At 36.6% G+C, this 17,787-nt stretch overlaps 1 protein-coding gene and 1 long non-coding RNA gene across 15 annotated transcripts in view; one reads left to right on the forward strand and one right to left on the reverse strand.

Annotated features, from left to right (window-relative positions):
- Positions 1 to 17,787, forward strand: part of RGS7 (regulator of G protein signaling 7) — a 581,352-nt gene that overhangs the window by 365,251 nt on the left and 198,314 nt on the right. The window lies entirely within an intron of this gene.
- The window catches only part of LOC144316048 (uncharacterized), a 56,983-nt gene continuing 51,479 nt past the window's right edge, over positions 12,284 to 17,787 (reverse strand). For all 9 annotated transcript variants that reach the window (XR_013381842.1, XR_013381845.1, XR_013381843.1 and 6 more), the window contains one exon: positions 12,284 to 12,451. This is a non-coding gene — a long non-coding RNA (uncharacterized LOC144316048). The remainder of the gene's footprint in view (positions 12,452 to 17,787) is intronic.

Genomic DNA, 17,787 nt, shown 5'->3' on the forward strand with positions numbered 1-17,787 from the left:
CATTGAGATATGACCCATTACAAGAGTGTGCACAGTAAATTATGATTAAAGGGGAAAGGGAAAGCCCTTTTTATCTGGCCTCCTATTATAATAAGATATTTGAGACACTTCAATAGAAGCATGAGGACTAAAATGTCTCTTGAGATTTGAGCCAACTGGGTAGTCTGTCTATTTTTAGATGTATTACAAAGGTAAAGAAATGTCTAATAGAATAAAAATTGCTTCTAAGGCATCTATGTTGTAAATGAGAAGCTATAAAGATAGCTCAGAACTCTGGAAACATGTATATGGGATACCATCAGTAATGATCAGTTCATTGTAAAAGGCATAAAAATCAGATATTGAGGAACACATTCAAATATATTTAGTTCAATGATACCAGTTTTCCAATCTTAGTGAATATTGTGGGTTGAGTTGTGTTCCTCAAAAAAGATGTATTAAAGATCTAACCTCCGGTACTTATGAATGTGGCCTTATTTGGAAAGAGGGTCTTTGTTGATGTAATCAAGTTAAGATGCGATCTCTGGGGTGGGGCAGAATTGAATACACCTGATATCCTTATATGAAGAGAAGAGATATAGGCACAGAAACAAGAGTTGAGACACCATTATGACAAAGACAGGTTGAAGAGTTGTAGCTGTAAGCTAAGGAATGTCAAAGATTGTCAGCAAAGCACCAGAAGCTAGGAAGAGGCAAGAAGAATTCTCCTATATGTTTCAGAGGCAGTATGGCCCTACTGACATGTCAGTTTTAGACTCCTAACTTCCATAACTATAAGACAATACATTTCTCCTGCCTTAAACCCACCAGTTTGTGGCATTTTGTTATGGCAGTCCTAGAAAGGTGATACAGTCTGAAAAATGGGATGAAAAAACCAGAGACACACAAGACCTTGCATATACCATTCTCTTAGAAACATAGAACATTGCTCCACTGCTCAGGACAGTAGCAGTACTTTCCCTATACTTATTGATTGATTGGTTACCCCAGAAAGTAAACGACTCACCCAGGTGATGAGCTCATGGTGTATCAGACAAATGCTGCTGGAATTCAGGTATCCTGACCCACAACTGTTATGCATTCTTCCATTTGAGCAATTGGCATTTCCCTTCAGTAGATGTTATTAAATAACCCTGATGACAAGTAAGGAGCTATGCAGGTGCAGAGATTTGCTAAATGTTATTGGATATGAATGTGATTTTTTCCCCAGTGAAATGGGGCATAAATTTAGTAGCAAACTTTCTAGCTGCATCCAAGATGTTATAAATGATTTGGCATTATTTAGCAAGTTTAGAAACAAATTTGCAGCAGACTTATATAACATCTTCCAGAGAGTTTGACTAGAAATGGGACACAACATACTATTACTAATAATAGTACCATCACAGTGACACCATGACCTATGGGTAAGAGGCTCGGAGGCCATGCTTTCCTGGTGGGCTTCTCTCTCCATATTTATTCAGACATCAACTGGAGGTTGGGGCAGGGGAATTAGGAGGAAAGCAGATTCCTTTACTTCTTAGGAAAATTCTCTAAAAGTTTTTTTAATCCTTAGTAATTCTTATGAGATTATAAGAGTTGATATTGGCTCATTCGGCTCACATATGAAGAAAGTTGAGTCTTGTTTCCAGATTATTGACCCTGTCCTGGGGTTATTGCATATAGATAGACCTAAAGCAGGGACATGGGAACATCATATGAACATTGTTCTGAGATTTGGTAGTGACTCCTACATGCGTGCGTGCGCACACACACACACACACACACACACACACGCATACCATGATGGTTTCTACAGGCCATTCACAGACGACTGGGAATTGTAAACAATTATTTGAGAAGATTTGAATGGTGCGTAGTTTTTAATGGCTTGGATATTTGTGTAACAAGTTGATTTGTTCATATGAGAATGCTCCTCTTCATCTATTAAGTGGTAAGTACTATTGGTGACAATTGAATGTAAAGTCCTCTGTCTGATGTACATTAGACAGTATAATATATAGTACAAATATTTGAATGTTATTGTGATAAATAAAAGCACGTTTGCCAGACCATGGTACAAATCTGACCCTAGGGGAAAGAGGAAAAGAAAGAAGGAAGGTGGGAAGGAAAGTAGGAAGGAGGCAAGGAGGAAAAAAGAGAAAAAGGAAAGAGAGGGGTGGAGGGTTGAATGAAAATGTCTTAGATTCCAGTGCAGCTCTATGAAAAGTTCAACAAGGCTATTTGGAAGGGCTTAAGTTAAAATCATAGTCAGAAATGCACTGTGTCTCCCAGGAATGCCCTGTTGTAGTAACCCCATCATCTCACTCATGGTTTGGTAGAAACCTGGGGTGGGAAGCATATGGCTGCAGTGCAAAGCTCAGAGTAACTTGTTTTCTGAGCAAAAAGTAATCAAGACCATAAATACAGACTTTAAATCTCAACAGCCCTCTGCCTCTAGGCAGATCTGAGTCTGAGGCCTGTTGGCTACTCAGAAAATTTGCTGCTATTGGAAGAATAAGCCATTGGAGGAACACTAGCATTTATCTTCATCCTGATTCTTCTGAGCTCATCTGAGATTTAGGGGTAGTAAAATTTAAACTGTGAATTTCAACCACACAACTGCCTGCTGTGCATCCCTTTCATAGGGAATTGCTAGTTTGAGAAGAGATTAAAGAGGAAGAAAAAAGCCTAGTGGCTAAAGAGTAGCATAAAAACCTGTCTATGATTTGAGGTATGGACCATTTGAGTTACCCTCCCAGGGAGAATTAATCTTTACACAAAGCACCTGGACATTGAGAATACAAAGATCAGTAGAGGAGATCTCACCCCTACCATAAGTGAGAGTTACAGTTTAGTGAGAAAGACATGTGTGAGCAGGTGATTGCAAGTACCGTAGGGAGTGCAACGACAGAATCATGCAGAGGGTGCTTATGGATGCCCAAAGGACTTGACTTAATCTGAAGGGTCAGGGGTAGTTTCTAGGAGGAAATGACTTCTCAGCTGTCTTCAATGTTTTAAGTCAGTATTTTGCTTTTTATTGTTTTTACTTGATAATTACTATTTTTGGAAAATATTTTTATACTTTTTCCTCTTAAAGTCCAAAGCTTCTTAAGTATCTTCTTGCAGTGAATTTTAAATATTCACTGAAAGATGTTCCAAGCTCTTTTTGGCAACTGGAAATCACTACATGGCTGTCACCTGACCTCATTTTTCTTGTAATGGTAGAATTATTGTTAAATGAACGAATTAAGGTAATAAGATGATAAGTAAAAACTATTATTAAAAGCCCCTTTAAAAAGTAGCCCCAGCTCTTTAGAGAAGTGATTTTCCTGAAAAGTAAGTATGGATAATTGAAAGAAAATGGGGATCCCTGGGTGGCGCAGCGGTTTGGCGCCTGCCTTTGGCCCAGGGCGCGATCCTGGAGACCCGGGATCGAATCCCACATCGGGCTCCCGGTGCATGGAGCCTGCTTCTCCGTCGGCCTGTGTCTCTGCCTCTCTCTCTCTCTCTCTGTGACTATCATAAATAAATAAAAATTGAAAAAAAATACTTAAAAAAAAAAGAAAATGAGTATTTTCCTTTTAAAAGGCTTACAAATTATAAGAGATAATAATAATACTCACAAAACAATAGCATAATACAGACAAGTGCCCAATTATTATTAGGTTTTTTTTTTTTGTTTTTTGTTTTTTTAATGATAGTCACACAGAGAGAGAGAGAGAGAGACAGAGACACAGGCAGAGGGAGAAGCAGGCTCCATGCACCGGGAGCCTGACGTGGGATTCGATCTGGGGTCTCCGGGATCGCGCCCTGGGCCAAAGGCAGGCGCCAAACCGCTGCGCCACCCAGGGATCCCTATTATTAGGTTTTATTTCTAAGTTATTTTGTCATCTATTGGATAAAATGCGTTCCCCCATAATGTGTCATTAATAGAATTTCATTTTTTAAGGCCAGTCCACAAAATGGCATAAGATGGCTAAATGTAGCACTAATAATCCTGATCCATAATTGTTTCAAAGTCCTCAGATGGTAACTGACAGGCTTATGTCAGTGGCACGGCAGAGTTAGGATCAGGAAGAAATTTTCCAGAAGAAACACTGGGTTTTAGACTCCAGATCTGTAGAAAGGATGCTGGATTTATAAAACGGCCTATTTTCAGGGACAGTTGAGGTCAGATAAAACACTTCCAGAGAGAAAAGGCAGGCAATAAGTCCAACAAGCACTGGGTGTTAAGAGAGAATTAGAAACAGTTTGGCTTCCTCAACAACTCTGGAGCCACTGTTCTTAAAAACTTCAGGCTTCAATGAAACTTTCCAACCCAGTTGTCTCCTCATTTATAAAATTTTCTTAGTATTAGGAAATCTCAGACAGACTTCCAGGAAAAATGATAATTTTATACTTAAGTTTATGGTGTTCCACTCTTATGAAGCTATGAAGCAATAGAAGTAATATAAAATCTTTTTTTAAAATGCATTTTCGTCTTTAAAAAAAGTTCTCAGTAACATGCTGTGCCCTTTCAGTATCACTACAGAATAATTTATACCAAATTGAAAGGAAGACATGAGCATTTAGGAGATCATTCCTATTTGGAGAGATTTGCAGTATGAGGGGAGTCTCAGGAAAGAATTCTGAATACACTGTCACTGGTATTCTTTAATTTTGAGAGGCTGAAGTATTCAAGGTGTGGGCAGTTCAAGGAAGATATGGAATAATTCAAAATTCTTCCTCCCCACTAAAGACAAATGGTTTGTCAAGGCCTTCGCTTAAATGGCACCACTTCCCTCCTTTGGCAAGCCAAGAGACATATCTTTAAGGGATCAAATGTCTCTACCCAAAATGTCAGGAGAAAATGAAATAGTTGGGAGAATATGAGAAAATATTGAATCACAAACCACAAGGATATCATAAAATGTTTGGCCACTCTACCCCAACTAGAGAAAGAAGTCAAAATCCTAAAGGTACTTTCTACAAAATTCCATGGCACACTTTCAATTTTGTGGAGCTGGTCCATGTTCCTGGGGATTCAAACTAATTGGTGGAGGAAAAAGAAAACAGAATCCCTGACTGTAACTACTCAAGGCCCCTTTCCTTTCCCTTACAAACGCCTTCTTAAAAAAAAAAAATTTAAAAAGAGTAGAAACCACAAATTCTACCCTCTGGCTCATGTTCTAAAGATATTTTCCAAATAACATACAGAGAAACAAGAATTAGTTTCAAGGAGAATCCACCCATTCTAGTTTTGGGCAAAAGCCAGGTTTGCATAGAATAGCCCTTACTATTCAAATATATCTAGACATAATATGCTTCCTTATTTTATGAGATTCAGCATTATCCTGATACCAAAATCAGACAAGGATACTACAAGAAAAGAAAATTACAGACCAATACCCCTGATGAACATAAATGCATAAATCCTCAATAAAATACTAGCAAAGCACATACATCAACATAGTAAAAGGATTATACACTATGCTCAACTGAGATTTATCCTTGTGTTGCCAGGATGTTTGAACACACAAAAATCAATAAGTGTGGGGGCACCTGGGTGGTTCAGTAGTTGAGCATCTGCCTCATGATCCATGGGGAGCCCGCTTCTCCCTCTGCCTATGTCTCTGCCTCTCTTTCTCTCTCTCTCTCTCTCTCTTTGTGTGTGTGCGTGTGTGTTTCCCATGAATAAATAAGTAAAATCTTAAAAAAAAAAATAAATAAATGATACACCATATTAACAGAAACAAAGGATAAAAATCATGTGATCATCTCAACAGAGATGCAGGAAAAGCATTTTGCTAAATTGAACAGACTTTCATGATAAAAATTTTTCAACAAATTAGATATAGAAGGAATATATCTCAATATAATATGTCAAGCCCACAGCTAACATCATACTCAATGATGAAAAACTGAAAGCTTTTCCTCTAAGATTAGGAACAACACATTAAAACCCATTGCTACCACTTGTGTTTCACATAGTACTGGAAGTTGTAGACACAGCAAGTAGATAAGAAAAAGAAATAAAAGGCATCCAAATCAGAAAGGTAGAATAAAATTTTTCATATGTAGATGACATTATCTTACATATAGAAAACCCAAAAGACTACCAAAAAAAACTGTTAGAACCAATAAAATAATTCAGTAAAGTTGTAGGACACAAAATCATTGTAAAGAAATCAGTTGCAATTCTATATACTAACATTAAGTGTTTGAAAGAGAAATTAAGAAAATAATCCTGCTTGCAATAATAATAAAGAAAATTAAATACTCAGAAATAAATTTAGCCAAGGAGATGTTGAAAGATCTGTACATTAAAAATTAAAGATGTTTATGAAGAAATTTGAAGAAGATACAAATATATGGAAAGATATTCCATGTTCATGGACTAGAAAAATTAACATTGTTGAAATGTGCATTATACCCAATACAATCTACAAATTCATTGCCATCCCCATAAAAATTCCAATGGCAGTTTTTCACAGAAATAGAAAAGAAATCCTAAAATCTGTATTAAACCACAAGACTCCAAAAAAGCCAAAACAATCTTCAGAAAGAACAAAGCTAGAGGCATCACACTTCCTGATTTCAAGCTAGATTAGAAAGCTATAGTAATAAAAACAGTATGGAGCTGGAATGAAAAGAGACATAAAGAGCAATGGAAGATAATAGAGAGCCCAGAAACACACACACACACACACACACACTGTCAACTATTATTTGACAATGGGGAAAGGATGCATTTCTTAAATAAATGATGCTAGGGAAACTGGAAATCCACATACAAAAGAATGAAATCAGACCCCTGTCTTACACTATACACAATAGTTAACTACTTGAAATGGATTAAAGACTTAAGTGTTAAGACTTGAAAACGTGAAACTTCTAGAAGAAAACACAGAGCAAAAGCTTCTTGACATTTGTCTTGGCAATCATTTTTTGGACACCACACCAAAAGCACAAGCAAAAAAAGCAAAAGTAAACAAGAGGGACTATCTAAAATTTAAAAAGTTTCTGTATGGTAATTAATCACCAAAATGAAAAGACAACCTATGAATTGGGAGAAAATATTTGCAAACCATCTCTGATAAGTGATAAATATCCAAAATATATTAAGGAACTCACAACACAGTTCAATAGCAATAAAAAAAAAAAGATGATTGAAAAAACAGGCATAAGACCTGATACTTTGGTATTGTAGACCTTCTTGGTATTTTCCATTTTAGATGTAACATCTTCCTGTCTGAAGTGCGAGCAGTCCAACCCTGAATAGTGCAGGCATGAGAACCTAGGCTGCAAGCTTAATTCCGGGAGCAATCCAAAGGTACTTCTTGGTGGAAAAAGGGATGCTTAGATACTCACCACCTGTAACCATCACACTCTTTGATGATCAGGTTTACCACATGACTTTAATCCACATTTCTCATCTCCTTCCCTGTTTGGATGAGCTGAACAGACTTTCCAAGAGCTGGAGAACATGAGAAGGTGCCCTTGCTTCTCCTTGCCTTCCTCTTTTCCCTCCTAGAATAAGTCTCACTTACAACCAGAACACCTAAAGCCTGCAGGCTGACTTCATCTCCCTGGGCTTCATTCACACAGCTAATCACGGACAGACCAGAACCACTTACTTAACATTTGCAGAACATAATCAGTGTCAGAAAGATAGCCATCACTTAGGGTAATAAATCTGAGTTTTGCTTCTGCTGTTTCTATCTGTAGTTCATTTGTGACTTAAGGATACTTGGAACTGAGGAGAGAAATCAAGAGATTATGGCTGCCTGATTTCTAGTGCCTGATTTCTAGGCCTAAGACATTTTTTCAAAAAAGGTATACAAATTACCAAAAAGTATATGAAAAGATGCTCAGCATCATTAACCACCGGGAAATGTAAATTGAAACTACAATAAGCTATCGCCTCACACCTGTTACGATTGCTAGTATCAAAATGGCAAGAGATAAGTGTTGGTAAGGATGTGGAGAAAAGAATCTTTGTGCACTGTTGGTGGGAATGTAGATTGGTGCAGCCACTATGGAAAACAGTATGAAGGATCCTCAAAAAATTAAAAATAGTACTACCGTATGATCTAGCAATCCCATCTCTGGGAATATATCTAAAGGGAATGAAATCAGGATCTTGGAGAGGTATCTGCACTCTTGTGTTGACTGGAGAATTATTCACAATAGCCAAGATGTGGAAACCTAAGTGTTAATCACTAGATAAAGAAAATTAAATTTTAAAAAAAGAAAATGAAATAAAATGGAATGGAATGTATACACACACACGCACACACACACACAAGGTGATATTAATCAACCTTAAAGGAAATCCTGCCATTTGTGCCAACATAGATGAACCTGGAGGACATAATGATAAGTGAAAGAAGCCAGAGAGAAAAAAGGCAAATACTGTATGATCTCACTTATATGTGGAATCTAAGGAAAAAAAAAAAAGTGAACTCTCATAGAAACAGAAAGTAGAATGGTGGTTGCCAAGAGCTGAGGGTATGAGAGATGGGAAGATGTTTATCAGATGGAACAAATCTCAGTTATAAGGTGAATGAGATCTGGAGATCCGATGTACAGTGTGGTGATTATAGTTAATAATACTGTATAATAGGGGTCCCTGGGTGGCTGAATCAATTAAGCATCCAACTCTTGGTTTCAGCTCAGGTCATGATCTCATGGTTGTGAGATTGAGCCCCACATCTGATTGAGCTCCACACTAAGTGTGGTGCCTGCTTAAGATTCTCCCTCTCCCTTTGCTCCTCCCCCACACTCTTTCTCAAATAATAATAATAATAATAATAATAATAATAATACTGTATTGTATACTTGACATATGCTAAGAGAGGAGATCTTAAGGGTTCTCATACATGTAACTTTGTGAGATAATAGAAATGTTAAGTAACTTGATCATGATAATAATTTCACAATGTATGCATATATCAAATCACATTGCTCATATATACAATTTTATTTGTCAATTATACCTCAGTAAGGCTGGAAAAAAAATAATTGTGGTAGGTTATTGTGATGCAAAGATCTATAAATATTTCTACAAGCATACACATAAAAGAAATTATAAAGGAAAAAACTACCTTGGATTCAGACTTTTTCCTCTGCAACATTGTATCACAAAGACAATGCAGCAAGATATTCAAAATTTGAGGCAAAACTGTATAATCAAATTATGGAAAGAAAATAGAAGTACACAAATTCAAAGACAAAGTATTTCAAAGACTCAGGAAATATTCTAGAAGGTATAGTTTAATGGACTGAAAGTGGATAATTATTTTAAAAACTCATTTGTAGAATGAATGGACTAATAATGAGCATTTTAAATCATTTGAACATATAATTTTTCACAATGTCTATTAGAAATACTAACTATACAAAAGAAGATAATGTTATAATACAATAATTAATGATAATTTCTCTAGGGTAAGAGGGTGTATAAATCTTGAAGCGTGCTACAATGAAATGGAGATGAGAGGAAATATAAGTAAACTAGCCTTAGTCTTTTACATTTTTTTCAATAAGCATTGTTTTATATTTGAACTTAGTAAATTAAGAACTTTATTAACATGTACCATTTAAGAACCAAAACAGATGAGCAAAGGGAAAAGAGAGAGAGAGGGAAAGAGAAACCAGGAAACAGACTCTTAACTATAGAGAACACTCTGATGGTTACCAGAGTGGAGTTGGTTACAGCAGGGATGGATTAAACAGGAGTTGGGGATTAAGGAGTGCACTTGCTCTGATGAGCACTGGGTGATGTATGGAAGTGTTGAATCTGTATATTGTACACCTGAAATTAATATAACACTATCAACTACCTTAAATTAAAATTTTAAAGATGTACTATTTAAAGCTCCAAAAGTGGCCACTAGTAAACTAAAAGAAGATACATATTCCCTTTCATTTTACAAGAGGAAGAGAAGTAGAAACCATACAGCAAAAACAGAAATAAAAATAAATTCTAGGAAGCATAAACACAGACAACCTAAAAAGACTTACTTAGAAAGATGCATACACAAATGTTGGCAGGAGTGTTTTTCTGAGTGATAGGCTTTTGGGGGATTTTTACTTCTTTATTATCTCTTCTTGTGTTACCTGAATTTTCCATAGTAAATGTGATATATCTTTGCTAAACAAACTAAATGCAGAGATTGTAGTTACCTGTCCCACACACATGACAGGATTCACTTGAAGAAACTGCTGCCATTATCCTTTCCTCATAAGAGTTTTCTGTCTCTGCATTATATGGGGGATTCATATCATTTTAGGTAATTTAGAAATAGCAAATGTTGCATTGTGATATCTTAGTCACAATGGTTGGTCAAGGAAGTCTTGGCTTCTTCCTTATTTACTACATCGAATAATCTCACAGACATTTTCAGACAGTCCACCATGTCCCAGTACTTGATAGAATTTAGGGATACAACAAATAAGACATGCTTTTAATCCTCCAGAAGTTCAAAGTTCAAAGTCTAGCAGGACAGTATGTTCTCAAAGGATATCATCTGGGTAACCCCGGTGGTGCAGCGGTTTAGCGCCGCCTGCAGCCCAGGGAGTGATCTGGAGACCCTGGATCCAGTCCGATGTCGGGCTCTCTGCATGGAGCCTGCTTCTCCCTCTGCCTGTGTCTCTGCCTCTCTCTCTCTCTCTCTCTCTCTCTCTCTCTCTGCATCTCTATGAATAAATAAATAAAATCTTTAAAAAAAATCAAAGGATATCATATCTCCTTTATCAAAGGTGGTACTAAGTTCACAGCCAGGATCCTGAGCTTTTGACAGTGAGTGCTGGGAGCCTCTAGAATCCTAAGTGTAGTAAGTAAAGTGGTTCTCCAGTCATTGTGATTAAGAGTTTGTAGCTGTGACATCAGGCTAGTTTAGGGTCTGATGCCTGGTGGCTTCATTTCTGCAGATGATATCTGCATGAAGGGATTAGGGAAAGTCAGAGTTTTGAGGTCAAATATAATGGGGGGCACCTTTGCCACTGGAGGGAGAACTCTGCAGAAAATATCGAATTTTGGGGCTTAACCTCAAAATAGGGGGCAGAGCACCATTCTAGGGGTCATTGCTATGTTAAGTGTTCATAAGAGAGATTGACTGCACATCACCCAGGGACATTAAGTCAGATAAGCTTTTACAGGTAGTTCTTTCAGGTCTCAGCATATCAAGTTACTACAGTAAGAAATGAGGTGATGAGAAAGGATAGCATGTAATACCAAACTCTGGATTTTGAAGTGATTGGAATGAATTTGATGTCAGTGAAAGATCATTATAGTAAAACTTAATTCCCAGTAATGCCAGAGGATTCATAAAACTAAAAACTGAAGCAGTAGAAGTAAAAAGTCCCTTGTCAATTTTTCAAAAGTGTGACTAGTATAATCTATTTTTTTCTTTCAGTTCCCTTTCAAAAAGTAATAATCAGAATAAAAATATGCCTTTAAAAGCATGTTATATTTTCAGTCTCACAATTAAACTTTGAATCCATGAATTCTAGCACAGACTTCTATCTCCATTTACTTCTGAACTGCATGTATAATTGAACTAAACACACAAGCACACACACACACACACACACACACACACCTGTTGGATAAATATGGCAGCTTTACTAAATGAGAGTTTCAGAGACATGTTCCTATGGAGGTGTGATATGTGCTCTTGGTTATTTAGAACAAGATTTATAATAGCTGGAGCAAGATATCTGAGAACAGAAGTTTTTAAAAAGGTAAAAATGTGAATCTACATATGTTTTCATAGTTATCTACACATGTCAAGCTACTTGCAAGAAAACCTTGGGGAAAAGGGCATTCAGTAAAAAAAAAAAAAAAAAAATGTTCATTAAATAACCCCATTGCCTGTGCATGTCACATGTATTTAGGGACACATTTGTCAAAATCGGTAAAACTCTTTGGAATAGGACCTTAGTCCAGTGGTTTGGGCACAAATGATGCCTCTTTACTTTTCTGATGTCTCTAGTTCATAGAGATAGTTGGAGGTTTTCTAAAGAACAAATTTGATTTACAGCACTGAAAGACCAAGAGTGGCCTCAAGAAGATATGCCACCTTGGGTTATTCATCACAGTTGTTCTGCAGGTGAAAATTGTCTTAAAGAGTAAGTAAGTGTGACTAATTTCTGTCCTTCCTGGTGCATCATCATAGTTAGATTTGGGGATAGGATATAGAAGCAGCAATTAGGCTCTTGAAATTGTTTTATGTTTAATTTTCTTTAACACAGGTATGAATATATTGTTAGGGTAATACTGTCAGTTGTAACAGCAAAGACTCTCAATCTTAGTGTCTTAATACAATAGAAGTTTATTTATTGCATATATAGTCCAAAGCAGGTGTCTTCAGTCAGCAGGCAGCTCTCTTCCAAGTAGTGATTCATGGATCCAGCATTCTTCCATTTTATGGGTCTGTCATTGTCACCAGGTTGCTTTCAAGGTCTCTGGCTTTTCTTCATCTTGCTACAAAAGGAAAATATGCAGAATATTATGTGCAGGCCTAGAAAGCAGCACATATCACTCCACTATTTCCTCATGGCTGGAACTCAGTTATACACCACAATGAATTGCAAAGGATCATGAGATCTAATCTACTGCATGCCAAAGAAAAAGATGTGCCAACAACAGCCAATTGTGATAAATACAGCTGTGAATCTATCTTTCCATATCCACTCCCCAGAGCACTTAGTTGACCTTCATGTCATTGTGCATGATGGACTTAAGTTGTCCCCAACTACCACAGATCTCCATCTTTCTAGCTTCAGATACATATTTCCTAGCCATGTACTCTGTGACTACAAAGCTGAGGGTTTCTATTATAGCAACATCTCACTTGTAGGTGCCAAGTTCTGTGTTAGTTAAGGTACCTTAGCTGCTCTAAAAGATAAATTCTCAAATATTAGTTCATTAGTTACTTCATTATAATAAAAATTGTTTTCTTATTCATATAAAGTCCAAAACAGTTGTCCCTAGTCCTCTTTTTGCCAGGTTGATTCAGGCACTCCATCTTCTTCTATCCTGTCCTTTTCTTTGACTTAACTTTGTGGCTCCTGTGATCACCATGTTTGTCTATGGATTCAAGTGGGAAAATGCCCAAAGGTCCATACATGGGAAAATTTTATGAGCCAGGCATGTGAATTTCTGCTCAACTTACACTGGCTAGTTCTCAATCACATGACCATAACTGCAGGGGAAGCTGGGCATGTGTGTCCCTGTGTTAGTCTCTAGTACAGTACACATATTCAAATCTTTGGATCCCTGCTCCTTATTATCCATATTTATAAAATGGATCAGTGAATCACTTATCAAATAACATAACAAGTTTCTTTGGGAAGTTGTATTGGTTACTCAGATCAAACTGGGCAAAGGCATTTTTGGAATGAAAAGTATATTAACTTTGTATGTGTTTTAGAATTAAACAGATTTTTGATGTATAAGCACCCAATAACTACAACAATTCTAGATGACACTTTTTTGCCCTTTATACCTTTGGTGGCATGACAAATGAATAAAAATTGTTTGCATATCAAGAAAATGATGTATAAATATCCAGAAGCACAATTGTTCTGTGTTTCTTTCAATGTCGTATGTATTTGTACCCCTAATATGCTAATGATCAACCCATACTTTGCTATCATAATTAACATAAGATTCATTTGTAATTTGTTCTTCATTTTCTGGGAATTTTGAAGATACACAGTCTGACATAGGTAAATTAAGGTAATTTATTGACCTCTTTGAATGATCTATCCAAAGGCATATTTGTATTTCAAATGACAATGAATCTTAAAAATGTTAGATCTTGAGGCGTTTAGTTTTACTTTGCCTATTTACAAAAAAAAAAAAAAAAAAGTTTATTGTGGGATTACCAGTAGTTGGGTAAAGGGAGACAAAAGGTAGAACCAATCACAATATATCCTTTAAGAAGGTAAATAAGTAACATATTTGTATCACAGTGTGGAGTTATATTCTTTTTCATTAAAGAAATGAGTTTATAGAGGAAGAGAAAATCTCATTGAAGGAAGAGAAATGGCATTTCAGCTGAAATTTTGAAGAAAGTTTACATTGAAAGAGCTAATTCATGTAAAGGGTTAAGAATAATGATAAACACATATTAAGTATTCCATCTATGTTAGTTATAATGATGACCAGGATGATGATGATAATGGTGGTAATGGTAGTGTTGGTGATTAAATAGGTTGATTCAGCTATGACTTTTTGTTTTTTGTTTTTTTTGGCTATGACGTTTAGGAAAACAATTGGTATATCCATAGAACTCTCAGTCACTGAGAGATGCCATTGAGAAGGCACACTATGAAATTGTCTTGAGTGTATTTTGTACCCCCGTTCTGAAATTTTTCCTAATCATCCTAGAAATGATTAATTATTTTGGATCCTTCTTTGAAGTGATCTTAGAGTGTTGTTGTTGTTTAGTATCCCTCTATCTGATCTCTGTATTCAAATGCTAAAGATAAATGCATTGTATGCATACCTGGAGAAATTCTGCATCCCTGCCTTCTTCCATATTTTAATGAACTATATGGCCTGGAAATTTGAGAGGTGAACTTAGACATTCCCTTTACATCACATCACTTGACTTCAGAGCAAAGACTGAGCTACATATGACCTGATGCCTATCTGCTGTGATCTAGCCTTGCTGTTCTGTTTCCCTGCCACCACACACTACCCCAACAAGAAAGGATGATTTCCCCCCTGTATCCTGAGACCTACAGCCATGCTTGCGTCCTAAGTGTGCAGCAAAACCACCTCCCCTCTCCCAATAATCCATCCTGTTCAGTGCCTTCTCTCTTAAAATAGTGAACATTATACCCTGAGTATCTATTAATCATAAAAAGAACTGCAGGATTAAAAGGGAACAGGATGGGTGTCCCTAAATGAGTATTGCTTCATACTTTCATTTTCTATCAGTGATACAGATATTTATTAACATCCATCATTATACTGGATTTTATTCTTTGCCCATTGTCCAGTCTACTTAACATTAGTTTATTGCCTCCCTTACTTCTCCATATGGCCTCAATAAATTCTGAGTGAATAAATCAGAAGCCTTTTTACCACTCCATGCATGACACAGCATAAGACTTCCATAAGCTAGTGCTAATTATAAAACTACTTGTGTCCTCTTATGTAACCAGCATGGCTTTACAGCAAGAAGCGTGTTATCTGGTGTTTTTAAAAGTATTTATTGTTTCCTTTTGTAGAGTTGCTGTGTAACTGTCTCATGATTCTTTGTCATTAAATTGACCTTGTTAGCTCTAATCTACAGGTACCGGAATGATAGTGTTCTAACATCCTTTTCCATCACAAGTTTCCAAGCCTCTTGCTTTGTTCAATGCTTGATACCTGAAGAAAGATTTTTTCCCCTGCTTTCCCCTGCCTGGTGATACTTGATAGTTACTCTGGCAACAGTAACACAACTTCAGCAATGGTCTAAGGATACTGTTTCAGATTTATACAAAGACTTCATATTTCAGTCATTTGGGAAAATACAAGCATATGGGTGAGAGTTAATTTTTTTTTCTTTTTTCTTTTTTCTTTTTTTTTTTTTTTACAAATGTGCAGACCAAGCTAAGAAAAGACTATTTTGAAAATACTAAGGTTGTTGTCAAGGGTGATATGTTACTAAGAATTTACATCTTAATTTCACTCGTGTTTCTTAGTTTCCTCTTTTTATAAAAAATGTAATGATGCCTTTATATTTACCAGCAAACATCAAATGTTTGATGAAGTATTTCGTGTGTCTCTAGACTAGCAGTTCCCAGGAGAAGTATCTCAAGATGACTCTTCATGAGAGAATTCCTTTGTTAAGTAATTGCGGGATATACTATATACTGAATCTTTTTTGGGAGGGATTCACAATATGTACATTAGCATTTTTAAGTTTCTGAGAAGTCCTGTAGGAGGATACCTTTTTTTCTTACAGTATTTTTTTAACCTAGAACTTCTGAGCATATCTGACAGTAAACCAATAAACTTCTCTTATCCTTTTTTAGCAGGCAACCTCAGTTGCAGTTTGAAATGCACTTTGGAAATGTGTGCTCTAAATTAATGATTCACAAAGGTTTGGATATTATGAAAAAGTGAAATTAAATAATATATTTAGGGATTGTCAGTGTTTTATTTTGCCAAGTAAAGACATCAAAAAATAACTATAACTGCTATTGCTATAATTTATTAGAAGGAAGGGCATTTTATCACCAAAAAATTAGAAAGAGGTGTAAAAATACAGAAATATTTAAAATTTGATAATATTTAGCTTTATAAAAATTTCAAGGCAGGGGCTGCCTGGGTAGCTCTGTGGGTTAAACATTTAATTCTTGATTTTGGCTCAAGTCATAATCTCAGTTTCATGAGATTGAGCCCCACATCAGGCTCCACAGTGAGCCTGGAGCCTGCTTGAGATCCTCTCATTCTGCCCCTTCCCCATCCCATATGCACTCTCTCTCTCAAAAAAATTTTTTTTAATTTAATGTGTCATATTTGTTTTTCTCATTTTGAGCCAGTGAGAATTTCATCATGAGCATATAATACCTATCCATTATTTTTTATTATGGAGCATTTCTTTCCCTTTTCTTTTGATATCAGAACACCCCTTCTCTATAAGAAGAATTCATTCAACATGGTTAGTTTGAGGTGTTGTTGGGGGCACTCACTTTATCTATTAGTCAAGGGGTGAGGTGTGACTTGGGCTGGCCCAATTGGGCCCACATCCCCTGATCACAATCTTGGAGTGTCAGCTTCTATCTTTGGTAATATGTGGAGAAGATTTTCCAAAGGAGCATTTTTAAAGATTGTTTTGTCTGCTTTGTGGAGAATGGCTTTATAAGGAAGAGTGGAAGCCAAGAGACCATTAAGAGACCTATAGAGAGATGATGGTGGTTTAGACTAGGGTCGTGACAGAGAAGGTGAGAATGAATCAGGTTTTGAGATTCTTGTGCTGACAAAGCCAATAGGACTTGATGATGATGGGGGCAATGAAGAAAAGAGAGACAGAACAGGGACTCTCTAGATTAGGATTTCTACAGCTGGATGGGAGGTGGAGCCATCTACTGATGGGCATGTGTCTGTGTACATTTTTATTTTTATTTTATTTTATTTTATTTTGAGAGAGAGAGTGCATGGAGGAGTGGGAGCAGAGGGAGAGAATCTTTTTTCTTTTTAAAATTTTTATTTATTCATGAGAGACACACAGAGAGAGGCAGAGACATAGGCAGAGGGAGAAGCAGGCTCCCTGTCCTAGATCCTTGATCCTAGAACCTCAGGATTATGACCTGAGCCAAAAGCAGACACTCAACCACTGAACCACCCAGCTCTCTTGGTGTCCCAAGAGAGAATCTTAAGCAGCTCAGCACAGAGCCCAACTCAGGGCTCAATCTCATGACCCTGAAATCATGACCTGAGCTAAAATCAAGAGTCATATGCTTAACCAACTGAGCCATTCAGGTGCCCCAGCACATTTTTAAAAATTATATAAGTTGTGACAATACCAAACCAACTTAAAATAAATTTATTGCAGTGCCCTGGGGAAAGTAGAAATCCTCATCTCTTAATCAGTATCGGATGTACCTGTTGTCTCAAAAGATGCAAAAGAAAATAGAAACCCCTCGGAAGCCTCGCAGTCCATCCTGTATTATCATTGCCTTGATAACAGGAGGAAAAATACTATTTAAATAAAGTGCCAATACCAGTGAGAAAGTGTCACACTAAGAAGAGTAATCTTTTTTTTTTTGTATGTTTTATTGGAGTTCAATTTGACAACATATAGTATAACACCCAGT

The sequence above is a fragment of the Canis aureus genome, chromosome 6 (genome assembly GCF_053574225.1).
Source record: "Canis aureus isolate CA01 chromosome 6, VMU_Caureus_v.1.0, whole genome shotgun sequence".
Classification (NCBI taxonomy): Eukaryota; Metazoa; Chordata; class Mammalia; order Carnivora; family Canidae; genus Canis; species Canis aureus.